Genomic DNA, 13547 nt, shown 5'->3' with positions numbered 1-13547 from the left:
TATGGAAAAAGGGTCTTTGCAGATGTGATTTAAGATAAGGATCTGAGATGAGGAGATTATCCTGGATTATCCAGATGGACCCTAAATGCCATCACAAGTGTCCTCATAAGAGACAGCGAAAGGGCTTCCCTGGTGGCGCAGTGGTTAAGAATCCGCCTGCCAGTGCAGGGGACATGAGTTCGAGCCCTGGACCGGGGAGATCCCACATGCCACGGAGCAACCAAGCCCGTGCGCCACAACTACTGAGCCTACGCTCTAGAGCCCGCGAGCCACAACTACGGAGCCAGCTTGCTACAGCTACTAAAGCCCACACGCCTAGAGCCTGTGCTCCGCAAGAGAAGCCACTGCAATGAGAAGCCCGCGCACCACAACAAAGAGTAGCCCCCGCTCGCTGCAACTAGAGAAAGCCCACATGTAAGAACGAAGACCCAACACAGCCAAAAATAAAATAAATAAATAAAAATTTAAAAAAAGAGACAGAAGGAGATTACACACACACACACACACACACACACACACACAGAGAGAGAGATGATGTGAAGACAGAGGCAGAGATTGGAGTAATGCAGCCATAAGCCAAGGAATGTCAGTAACCACCAGAGCTAGAAGAAACTTTTTCCCTTGAGTCTCTGGAGGCAGTGTGGCTCTGCTGATACCTTCATTTCAGCCTAGTGAAACAGATTTCATACTTCTGGCCTCCAGAACTATGTGAGAATAAATTTCTGCTGTTTTAAGTCATCAAGTTTGTGCTAATTTTTCACAGTGGCCATAGGAAATGAGTATAGTAAGTATTCAGTAAACATCGATGAAATGAATCTAGATGCAGGTATTAGGATGCCCATTTAACTGATACATAAACTGAGGGCTTGATGTATCTGATCCAAGTACTGTACATGTTTACTGCAAGGGAGACCCAGATCTGTCACTTACTTCAGTTTCCATTCCACCAGCCTGGTGGTTTTCACCCCCAGTTGCACATTAGCACAACTTAAATTTGAACCCCTGGCCATGGGGCCTATGCTTTGTTATTTTTTTTAAAGTTCCTCAAGTAATTCTAATCTACAGCCAGGGTTGAAATGGCCGAGACCAGGCTCGTCATAGAATCTGGCTGATCCTCTCCATGACTCTTAAGGGAGGCTTTGAGTCTGCAAAGTACTCCTATAAAATTTAACCTCCACCGCGGCCCTCTGAGGCAGGCAGGGTGGGTGCCGTCCTCTTTTTCCAGATGAATTATGAGGCCAAGGAGAAGTTAGATGATGCAGAGTGGCTGGTCCTCCACCCAGACTCAGCCCTCTGACCCACACCCAGCGCTGCTCGTACCGTGTGGCACGTCACCAGCCCAAGCAGTAATTTGTGACTGTGTGCACCTAATGACATGTGCGTGGATTGCTGGTCCTGAGATTCTGGACATTGGAAACAGGAACACTTTTATATATTGAATCACTTAAAATGTGTGATGGGAGAAACGGTCGGTGAGCTTTGAGGCTAGGGAAACGTAGTGACATTTCTTCAGAAGGCATTTCCAATTCATCCCACATCAGTTCCTGGGGCACTTTGCATCTGACTCTTTGGCCAGGCTGGGGTGCCCAGTGGCCCCAAATATGTGTTAGCGTGCTCATCAGCCCTAGGAGCCCATCTGGGGACAACTCGATCCGCAGTGCCTTTCTGTTCGTATAAATATCAGGGCTGCTGGCTCTCGTTTTCCATCAACGATCAGAGAAAAGTAGTCGACCACACTTTTTAGGGACTTTGGGTCCGTGGTGTTTAAGGTGTATCAACAGTACCCCTCCCCTAACTCCAGATGGACACCTAATCATAACTTCATAAATGTAACCACAAAAGATTAGATGAAGGCACAGGGCAAGGAGGCCAGAGTCTCTGGTGTGGGTGTTTTGAAAGACACCCCCTGCAGGGGGCCAGAGGTCTGTTTGCTCTGTCCACTTGGCCCAGCTGCCAGCTCCTATGATTCACTCTGCCAATCGGATATTACTTAGTGATTTTTATGGAGTTCAAGCTAAAGGAAATTTGAGGAAGAGATCACTTCCTCTGTTTTAATTAGAGTTCTGAGACTGCACCACTGCACATCTGTAGCAGACCGGCTGCTGGGCCAGCACTGAGGCCCCATGAATTTTAAATATCTGGAGAGGTTTATTTGAAGAGCTGGGTCATGACTGCCGCTGCTGTCTGAGCGTGTGTGAGCGCGCGCGCACGCACACACACACACACACACACGCAGGCACGGTGTACCTCGTACAGATGTTTGAACAGTCCCTGGAGAACACACATTTTGTGTTGTAATAAAGGAAAACACAGTCCTCAGCTGTAACCTAGGAGACATGGGATCCCACCAGAGATGGAATCTAACCGCATCTTGGCTGCTTGCAGGAGCAGCCCAGGAGGGCCTTTCCTCCTGCAGGCGTCCCATTGCCTTGTAGTTCCCGGTGGCAGCTGCCTGCTGTTCGCTCACACATAAATCCCTGGGGAGAAATAAGAGCTAAGTGGTTGTTACAAAGGGGCGAAGGCTTCGACTCCCACGGCTAGTCACAGAAACGTTTCTGGCTCTAACACACGGCAGGCACTGCTCATTCCAAGACACCTTTCTGCCCCTCACCTCTGAGCATATTTTGGAATCACAGGACTGGAAGGGGATTCGGGGGGTGGGGACCACCTACCCATTCCCCCAGTGCCTGTCAATTCTTCCTCTGTGTTGGCCCGGCCCGGGAGAGCTGTCCGCCCAGGCCCCAGCCTGGGATGGGCATAAATATTGTTATCTCCATTTACTAATGCGGTGCTACAGCGTACTTGTTCCAGGGGAAATGACAGCGCTTTTAAGCCTAGTGACTTGGAGGTGATTTAAACCCCCTCATCTGTATTTGTTTAACACACTTCAGTTTTATTATTCGGTTTTCATACAGGAAGTTAATGAATAACTCAGTCTGGCTCTATGGCTATACAACCAAACAAGGGACCCTGGCTGGGAGTTCATTCTCAGGACAGGCATACCTCGATTTACACAACAGTGGCATTCTTGGGAAATTGGCTCTACGTCAGATATTTGAAATAAAAGAGTTTTTAGAGGATTTTAGTGGTCAGTCGGTTTGTTGTTATTGTTACTTGTTTGTTGTTGTTTAGTAGAACCGAGACCATGGATAACTTTTCCCTAATTGACTTCTACAGATTTGTTGGGAATAGAGTATTCCTCAACAAGACTCTTGTATTTTCAAGACTCAGGTGGCAGGTGTGGCCCTTGTAGGAGGTGTTGCCTGGGAGGTGGAGGAAACAATACCGTTAGCGTCTAGAATTTTAGGATGGGAGACCTGGGTGGGAAGACCCAGCTTCACTCTTCCTGGACAAATAACTGGAGTCTACCCGAGCTCTAGAACGCAAAGGAACAAAAGAGTTATCAGACGTAACTCACTGAGGGCCCAGTTCCAACTAAATCTTGTCACTGCCTCATTTTTGGCAAATTAGTTTCTGAATTTGGGCTTCTCTCTTTAAGGAGAGGGGTAGTCCATGCTCCAATTTACCTACTGGGAGTGGAGTGAGAAGGACTTCAGTGCTTCAGGCCCCAGGGAGAAATGAATTCCCTTGTATGTGAAGAGGAATTCTCAAGTCACTGATCATGTTCTGCCACTGGAACAGTCTTTAGGGTCTGATGAATTGGGCCGAATCAGATGGATTTTACGGAGGCAGCCTGGCCCACACTACCTGAGGCAGCTGGCTAGGCAGGGAGTAGGAGGTCATTTAGACAATTAGTAGTTTGCATTTTTAAAGTTTCTGTGCTTCCTATTATCAAGACAAATACAATGGGACATTCTTTTATTTTTCCTATTAACCTAGTCTTACTATTAATTCCCATTGTATGTATCTCCTGGATTTTAACCTAGTTGGGTGATAGGAGAGGGCAGAGAGATGGAGAATTTGAGGTAGATACACCTTGGAATCTGCAGTACTTAAGAACTGCTGGTTCCCTTCCAGCGTCAAATATTCTTTGTAGACACAATCTTGCAAATGCTCAGAACACCTCTTAGAGGTATTTAAAAATGCAAAAGGGGTTGTCTTCAGAGCTGGATAGGCTGCAGTTGAATCCTGGTGCCACACGTGATCTGTTTTGGTCTCTGGCAATGTGCTTTTGTAAACCTCAGTTTCCTTACCTGTAAAATGACTCTACAGTAATAACCCTGCAGGATTCTTGAGGATTAAAGGAAAGTATGGAAAGTGCTAAGTTTAGCTCCTGGTACATGGTGGGTACTCTCCCCTCCACCCTAGGTACTCTCGTTCCATCTTTACTGAATCAAGGGAAACTGAGGCACAGAGAAGCCAAGGGGGAACTTGATCAAGGCAAAGCCGAGTGTGGAATCCTCAGATTCTGGTTTTTGAAGCTGTGTGCTTCCATCGCCCAGGTACACGGCGTTGGGGTAATTTAGACCTGTTGAGGGTCCTTCACGAAATGAGTCAAAGGAACTGGCAGGCCGACCCACTCTGGCGCTTCCCTGGCTCCTGTCTTCCTGGTGTGACCTCTGAGGTCCATCAGGGCACTTCCTGCACAGATCCAGAGCCTGCCAGGAGGAAAAGAAGGACACTTACATTTACTGAGTGTCCACGTAACGGGTGCTTTACATAAGTTAACTCATCTAATACAAGAACCTTCCAGGGTGGGAATTATTGAACCTAATTTTATAGATGAGGATATTAAGGTTCGGGGGTTTTAGGTAGTTTGTCCATAGTCACAGAAGTAGTGAAAGTGGTGATGGGAGGGGTCAACTCAACCCCCTGGACTTGAGACAACAGCCCTGCTGCCAACCTCACCTCCCCCTGCACAGCGACTGCTCAGGGGTCCTGCCTCCTCTTGGACTGAGCCTTTGAGTCTGTATAAGTCCTGTTTTTGTTTTTTTTTAACTGGCCAAGGAGAGGGGCTGCCATTTCTGTAATCAGCTAGTCACACTCTGACGGACTCCAGAGAGCATCGCATGGCTGGGAAAGGTGGGACATCGCATAGCCCCTGCCCTTCCTCCCAGTTTCACTCCAGACTACTGAGCCACCTCAGACATACAAGGGCCCATCGGGCCAGAGGAGGAGTTTGAAAAAGAAGCTTACAACGCTTCTGTTAGTAACCCGTTGCCGTGTTTAACAACCCGTCCTGGCTAGAAACACTTCCCTACTTGCAGCCTAAGCCCAGCCCGTCAGGCGGAGCCCGTTCCCTTTCATTTGGTCCTGGATGGAGATGCTGAACAGCTGGTCCTCACGGGCTCCTTACTAATCCTTCATGGGGAAGCCCATATGCATGCATTCACCTTGGAGATTTCAGCCTTCTCTTGTCTTCTGGGCAAGAAGACTGTCCTCCCTGGCAGCCCTGAGACACAGAGCAACTCTTGAGCAGAAAAGGCCTGCGGCATCTCAGACCTGTCCCTTATTTCTTTTCAGAATGGTCCCTGGTTTTGTGGGCGTCATGGGAAGGGACAAGAAGAATTATAGAGTGATAGTGTTTAGACTGGAAGGAATGTGACATGCTATCTCATCCACATCTCGTTTTACAGAGGGACCTCATCCCACAGGTCCAGACTCACTCAGCTTGGGTAGTAAATAGGGAATAGAGTTCTTGCAGAACTTTCTCTCCCTGAGGATTTCCTTCCAGGTGTGGGATGGGCCATAACTGTGAAGTGGAGATGAGAATTCTTTCATTTTCCTCACTGGATCCCTGCATCCTGGCTGGAGATCCTGCTGCGCATTCCACATGAACATTTAAATCTGAGAAATACATTTATTCTTTTTAAGAGGAGTACTCTGGGTGTGTGGCTAAGGTTTAAAGGACATTCTTCCAAACAGCAAGCCCTTCTTACCTGTCAGAGCTTGGCAAGGTCAACTTCCATTTTTCCTGTCAACCCATTTCACAGATGGAGAGACTGAGACCCTCTGGTTCTCCTGAAGGCCATGGCTGTTTACCCCCTTCGGTAGCTCGTGGTGCTGGGGGCCATTGCAGGCCGGTCAGAAATCTGAACACTTTCTGCCAGGTCCCTACACGCTCTTCTCTGCGGGAAGGAAGATCACCCAGATGGAGCCTGCCTTTCTTCCCACCTGGGTGCCCAGGCGGGCACTGTGCGGCCAAGGCTTTATAAAGGGAAGGACTTGCCTGCTCTGGCAAACCTGCTTGCGCTCAGCAGAGGTGCCCATAAATCTTGCTGAAAACAAACGCTTTAAAAGAGGAGGAAAGTTTAAGAGGCCCTGTGGGCATATTCTAATCAGTGCTCGCTAATATCAGCCAGCTCGGATTTAGAATGTGGTGTTCCCAGTGGAGGGGGCCTGGGTAGGCACCATGTAAAATGCCGCCAGCTGTAATTAACTCTGACCTCCTCCGCCTGCCGGCTCCTGGCTCTTAATATTAGCTTTGACTCCCAGAATGAGCCTTCAGTGTTTGTTGTTGGGATGCGTTCTTTAAAATTCATGGTTAGCAGCCCTTCTTTCGCTCCCATCCTGACCCAAAATACACACACACACCCTGAGCTAAGGTGATCGATGGTATCAAATGAAATCAATAATCAGGTAGATCTTTGCAGTCATTGAAAATTCCATTTATCTCAATAATGCCAATAATCCCTACATTTATAGCTTATACTTTGCAGTGTGCAAAGTGATTTTATATATTTCATTGTTCCTCATTACAGTCCTTTCAGGTGGGCAGGGCTGGTAGTATGTTCATCCACCAGATGAGAAAAAAACAAAGGCCAGAGAGGGGGACGGGTGTTTGGCATCGCCTGTGTAGTGAGTGGCTGAGCCCCTGATTCAAACTTAGGTCTTTCGATCTCAAAACTGTTCCTTAAATACTGGTGTTCAGATGGACCATAGAGATAGTTTGTCATGATGGAGGTTGGGGTGAGGGGGAGCGAATTTGGTCTTTTCCTTACTTCCTGCCAGTTGAGGCAATAATTATTCAGCAATTTCTTTCTTCTGCCTCCTGGCAACAGAAGGATATTAGACATAAAGTAAGCATGGGCTTGTGGTGTGTAATATCTTGTGGACAAAGAGAATGATGAGAAAATTCTACCTAAACGTCTGTGACCATGAATGTGTGTTTGTGTATATTTTATTGGTTAGAAGAGCCATACATTTGAAAATGTTCTGAGAACCTGCTACATGCTGGGCTCTGTTCTGGCCACTCAGATGTGATATCTCTGTTCATTGAGTTACATTAGAGCTGGAGGAGACAAACCAGGAATAAAGATGCAAATAAGAAAAACAGTGCTATGTAGGGTGATGTATAGAGTAACCAGATGGGTACTTTAGGGTGGGTGATCAGGGGGCCTATTGGGGCTGAGATCTGAATGCCAGAGGGAGCCATCCATGTAAGGGAGGAGGAGGAAAGGGGAGGGGGAGGGTGAAGAGGGAGGGGGAGGGGAGGAGGAGGAGGGGAGGGGGGAGGAGGGGGAGGGGAGGAGGGGGGAGGAGGGGGAGGGGAGGAGGGGGGAGGAGGGGGAGGGGAGGAGGGGGAGGGGAGGGGGAGGAGGAAAGGGAAGGGGGAGGGGGAGAGGAGGGGGAGGGGAGGAGGAGGAGGAGGAAAGGGGGAGGGGGAGAGGAGGGGGAGGGGAGGAGGAGGAGGAGGAAAGGGGAGGGGGAAGAGGAGGGGGAGGGGAAGGGGAGGGGGATGGCGAGGAGGAGGGGAGGGGGAGGGGAGGAGGAGGAGGGGGAGGAGGGGAGGAGCAGGAGGAGGAGGAGGGAGAGGAGGGGGAGGGAATGGGGGAGGAGGGGGAGGGGAGGGGATGGGGAGGGGGAAAGGGAGGGGGAGGAGGAAAGGGAAGGGGGAGGGGGAGAGGAGGGGGAGGGGAGGAGGAGGAGGAGGAAAGGGGAGGGGGAAGAGGAGGGGGAGGGGAAGGGGAGGGGGAGGGGGAGGGGAGGCAGAGGTGGCAGTGGTGCTGGTTGTTCCAGGCAGAAAATATGGCCAGTGAAAAGGCCCTGTATTGGGAACAAGCTTGACCTATTTGAGCCCAGAAAGAAGGCAGTGAGGCTGGAGCTGAGTGAAGGAGGGGAGAGTGGCATGATATGGGGTTGGAGTTGGTGGCAAGGATCAGACTGGAAGTTTAGTAAATCAGAGTAGGGATTTTGGATTTTATTCCAAATCCAATGGGAAATCCTTGGAGGGCTTTACACAGGGGAGTGAGCTCTGATTTACATTTTCAAAAAGACCCTCTGCCTGCCCTGTGGCAGAGTTTAGGAGGGCAAGAAGTGGAGGTGCTAGTGGAGACAGTGAGAAAGGGAAGAGCTCTGGACATGATTCAGAGGCCTCACGGGACTGGTTGACTTAGATGGCAGGGTGTGGAGGATAAAGTGACTCCTAGGTGGGTGGAGACCCCACTAACTGCCACGTGGACAATTTGGGGAGTAGACGGGGGCGAAGAGTTCTGCTTGGCCATGTGAAATTTGAGATGTGTGTTTTACATCCAAGTGGAGATGTCAAATATGAGTTTGGAGTTTGGAAAAGGGTCAGAGATAGGGCTTTGGGATTCATCAGCCTGTAGATGGTATTGAAAACCATGGGGATGGATGGATGAATTGGGTAGAGTGTGTGGAGGGAGAGGAAGCAGAGGCCCAAGACGCGGGGTTTAGTCTCCAGCAAGAAGCAGGAGTGTCAAGGCAGGGGGCTGGGGGTAGAACACGCTATGAGCTTCCTTCTATCCACTGCCGGAACCCCACTCAGCGGTTTCACACTGTGGGCTATTGATCACCATGGCCTGAGTGAGAGGTTGATTTATCAGTGAAAACCCATTGCGATCTCTTGGGGGAAGACCCTTAAATTATGTGGATAGTTTAAAAGTCTGTAGAATCACTTATCAGTCAACAGGTAACTTACTGAACATACACTATTGGTTAGGTGGTATCCTGGGCAATATAGCTTCATTTTCAGAGGACAGTGCATTGTGGCTTCACACACACACATACACATTTACACACATATGTGTGTGGTATTATTACTTGTGGGTCCGTGTGCTTGAGTGGGCGTTCTGTAACAGACGATCACTGTATACACATAAATGCAAAAATGCACAGGTGCAGCCATCATCCGTAAAGCCTGCTTTCTGCTCTGTGTGGAGCCCCCCTGAAAGTTCCCTTGTCCTCACCTCCAGCAATCCTAGAGTCTCTTCTGTCTCCTGGGGATGGAGCTGGACTCTGTTGTTAAGCTCTGTGTTTGACATGTTTCCTGGCTTCCACGTTTGCTGTGATCACCTCTTAAATCTGCAGACCTGAATCCATGAACATTTAGGTCACCGGTCCAAGCAGACTTCAGCTCACAAACTGGTTGGAGGTGCTGGTCTGTGCTTTGGGGTTGGGTGTAGTTTCTCAGCTGCAACTTTTCAGTGGAGATGAGGGTTCAGGGAAGCCACATGCAAGAATCTTCAAGAACTAGAGTCTTGGAAATTTTTTAGGAAGTTTAATATCTGGCATTTGTGGATGAAAAATGTCACCTGCTGTATCAGTAAACAAAGGATGTTGCAGCCATCAAACCATTAGCCACTGTAGCCACCCCCAGCTATGCACTGTGAGGGGGTTCAGGATGGAGAGAAAAGCAGGATGCTGGCCCTAGATAGTTAAGGTGCATAGCAAAGGAGTGATTTTCATAAGCCCAGACTTTTGCATCTTCCCATACATAGGAAAGCGCTTAATTCATTAACTTGAGATGTCTATTTTCTCTTTAATTAATAGTAATCTTTTGATTTTCCGACCACCTGATTTTTGTTGCAAAAACTCCTATATATCCTGGCCCCTCCCTTACCTCTTCAGAGCAGTCCCTCAGAGCTATCTGAGAGACTGCCTCCCGGGCGTAGGTCCTCAGCAAGTTTTCCGAATAAAACATAATTTAAATTTTAGGTTGTGCATTTTTATTTTTCAGTCAACACATCTTTCTCAGAAGCAATGAAAATATTTTCTACTCCTTATCCCATTCACCCCTGACAGAGCCCCGGAAGTTCAGTGAGAGTAAGAATTGTTATTCTGAGTTTATGGAGAAGGCCCTTAACAAAGAATCCCGTGTGAGGTCCCAGAGTTAGCAGGGGATGCTGGTGGGACTCTAGCCACCAGGGCCAGTTCTCCATATCTTGGAGTGAAGAGGTGCTTTCTCCTACAGGAAAAGTATTGCTCTCATGAAATTTGCAGAGTCCATATGTAAGGACTCCAGTCTAGTTTCCGGACCTTAAATTCCTGTTCTCCACCAACTGTTACAAAAGGGTCCAACTAATACACGAATCCTGGGGTATTTGGGTACAGGATAAATGGGGTAACATGGAGGCGGGAGAGGGAGGAAGGAGTGAAAGCTGTACTAAGTAGCAGTGGAGTTCAATGACGTTTACGTTTGATCTGAGATCTATAAGCCTGCTTCCATACCTTTTGCCCTTTCTACCTAGCCTTATACATTCTGCAGCAAAAAATGGACTGGACCACAAAAACATGCCTACTAGTTTATCAAGCTGGCTTTCTACCTGGGTACACAAATGCTAGTAATACTAATGATAGCCATGGCTTTAAAAATAACACTGACAGTGGCATCTCCAAAAATTAAAATAACCTCAAGTTTGAACTTTCACGATCCCGGTCATAGAAAGTCTACGACAGCATTGAATAAATGTGAGAGGTGTCATTTGAGGTGGAATGGTGAGACGGGGAGGTGAATCCCAGAACTCCACACCCTTCATCTCTAAGCGGTCAGCCTGCAAACCGCTGAGGACCGGCCTCAGAAGATGGCTCGTCAGAGCAGGGGGCTTTGGGGTGGGGGGCAGTTGTTCTTCAGGGTTAGGATCAAATTTAAAAGCACCACCATTTACCTTGGTTGCTAAGCCCTCCTGAGCCCGAAGTGAGGAATTCTGATTGGCAGAATCTGTAGGAATTTAGACAAGGGGAACAGCACGGAAAAACGGGAAGCTTAGGATGGGGACCCTGGCTGCAAAGCAACTCAGTGCTTCAATAAGCCCGAATCTGCTGAGAATACATTTTACGAACATGCAGCTAAGTTGGCTGCCTTTGTTTGGGGGTTTGTTAAGCATTATCTAAAGAATGCCATGGTTCAGCCTGCTCGGTGTGAAGTCTAATTCTTCCCCTTTCTGGAGCCACGGCCTGGTGTGTTCAATTTTTCTCTCTCCGTAGGGCTGCAGGCGCTCTGGTACTCCAGCCAAAAAAACACTCATATTTTAGCAAGCTTAGTCCCAGTCTGGTTGCCAGGCAGTAAAACGAGCACTTGCCTGCCCCAGGGAGAGGGGGACCGCGAGATGGAAAGGGGTCATGTAAACGGCTCACTCGAACCCTCCCCCTAAATCTCCGCTTGAGAGTCTTTGGGGCAGTTGATATGTTTATCGATGTGGAGAGACACTGCTGCATAGGCCCAAACTGTGGTCGTTTGTCAGAACTAATACTACAAATTATTTTTATTATTGTAGAGATGCTAATCAGAGGATAAGTTTGCCCTCTGCTGCTTCTGGAGGGTGTTAGATATACTCATTTGACTGACGTGGTTCTGCATACGCAGCACGGACCCCATTTCACGAAAGGGCCAAGTGAGGCATGAAGCAGCTGAGTTTCTTGCACTGAGGGAATAGACGAATCAAACAGCAGCATCTCGTTCCCCTCAAGGGAGGGCAGCATTGCAGGTGGAGTTCGTGTATCTTCTCTCTGACATCTTCTCTCCAGTCTCGCTGCGGTGCATGAGGCTGCAGGAGAGACGCCCTTCAGTCCTGGAAATACGTCTCTGTGACTGATATTAAGAAGAGGGCGCTGAGATAGGCCCTCTGTCTCTTCTTCCAAGTCTCCGCTGGAACAGGAAGCAGACTCGGGCCAGTGCTTGCTGACTGCAGTGCTACTTTTCAGGGACAAGACCTCTGCCCACTGGATGAAGTCCACACCCGTTTATTTTTCACAGACCGTGGAGTTCCCGTCAGGGAAGAACCGATTTCAGCCATGACTGGACAAGTCTGGTGAGTTTGCGACCCACAGTGGAAAGGCTACTAGTTCTGGCCTGGAACTCACTGACACAGGAAAACGTGCTGAATGCCCATAGGATGTCCAGCTGGTGGTGGACATTTAACTTCTGAGCTCAAGCCTGAATTCCAGAAGAGGTCCTCACAAACAGAGAGGAGGCTGCCTCCTTTGCCTCCTGCCTGGTGCTCTCGGGGCTGAGGTTCCCTGTGGGCCTCCGATAAAAAGACTCATGCCTCACCTTCAGGACCCTTGGTACTGGGTCCCCTTTAACGCTCTGATGCCTTCCTCTTGGCCTGCAGGTGAGTTTTCTCTGGGTGAAGGCTTTTTAATGCTGTGCTCCCCACTGAGGGCCTGTGTACTGAATTTTTTTTTAAAACAACTGATTATCAGTTTATTAAAAATGTTGATTTGCGCATCTGCAAATGGTGACTTCAACCTCGACTCCTGGCTCAAGACTGATGGAAGTGACCTGCTGGACAATCTCAGGAGGCCTGTGCAGGTCAGTGAGTCGCCTGTGGATCCTCATCTGGAAACGATCCCAAGTCTTAGAACCTTCACCACCAGGAGTTTTCCTTGTAGTTATTCTCAGAGTCTTGGTAGGCATCCGAACCGGTCTTTTCACTTTGGGATTCTTTTCCTTCGCGCCTCTGATCTGGTCAACACATACCTTCTCCAAAGACTTCACGTTGCGGCCGGTGAGGGTGATTCTAACATGGTGAATCACCACACCACCTCTGGCTCCACAGAAGTCTTTCTGGTATCTTTAAAAGCCATGGCTGTGGCGCGGCTTCCTGACCGACTTGTTCGTCGGTGGGGGTGAACAGCGGTGAGGCAGGGACAGGAGCGGGTGGCCCGAGGCTCCGCTGCAGTGGCGACTGCCTCTTCTTCAAAGAGCCTGTGTACTGAATTTCATCTGGTCCTGCCACCTCCCATCCAAATGCCAGTCAAACCAGGAGGTAGTCCAGAATCGGGTGGTATGGGCTAGCCCCTGGGCATATGGAAACAGCGAGGTTTGGAGAGACTGCGGGTGAAGAGGGAGGACAGCAAGAGAGAGGATGCAGCAAGCGGGCAGAGAGAGAACACCTGTGGCAGGGAAACTCCTGTGTTTGATGAAGGGCTTGGCGTGATGGAGGTGCCGGGAAGAAGTGAGGGGATGTGAGAAAGGTTGCTCTGAAAGGCAGGAGAAACCTCCTGAAGGAGAGCCTGGATGATCGTCACTTTTCCTTCTCTCATAGCGTGGCTGCCGAGTGTCTCCTGGGTTCCAGGCGCCGTGCTAGATTCTCGGCGTACAAAAACTAATAGGGCACAGCCACATGCTAGATGTTGATAGCTAGATGCCTCCAAGACAGTTAAGCGTGGTGAGGTTATGGACCTCTCTGAGAATGTGATGTAAACTGGGACAGTAAGGCAAGGTGGTTTCGTGAGCGGGAGCTCTGCAGCTAGAGCCCTGGGTTTGAATCCCGGCTCCACCGCTGGTTGGTTCTGTGACTTTGGCAAGTTTTTTAGCCTCTTGGTACTTCTGTTTCCCCATCTTTAAATGGAGGATGAAAGCAATTTGTATCTCCTATGTAAGGACTAAATTAGCTGCTCTG

General features: G+C 49.0%; 1 protein-coding gene and 1 pseudogene across 1 annotated transcript in view; one reads left to right on the top strand and one right to left on the bottom strand.

The window, feature by feature from the left end:
- LOC137209286 (LIM homeobox transcription factor 1-alpha-like) overlaps positions 1-13547 on the top strand; it is a 116731-nt gene that overhangs the window by 61849 nt on the left and 41335 nt on the right. The window lies entirely within an intron of this gene.
- LOC137218477 (small ribosomal subunit protein uS10-like) lies at positions 12350-12729 on the bottom strand (annotated as a pseudogene).

This window comes from Pseudorca crassidens, chromosome 2, assembly GCF_039906515.1.
Source record: "Pseudorca crassidens isolate mPseCra1 chromosome 2, mPseCra1.hap1, whole genome shotgun sequence".
Classification (NCBI taxonomy): domain Eukaryota; kingdom Metazoa; phylum Chordata; class Mammalia; order Artiodactyla; family Delphinidae; genus Pseudorca; species Pseudorca crassidens.
The sequence above is the reverse complement of the archived record's forward strand: the minus strand, read 5'-3'. Positions and strand labels throughout refer to the sequence as shown.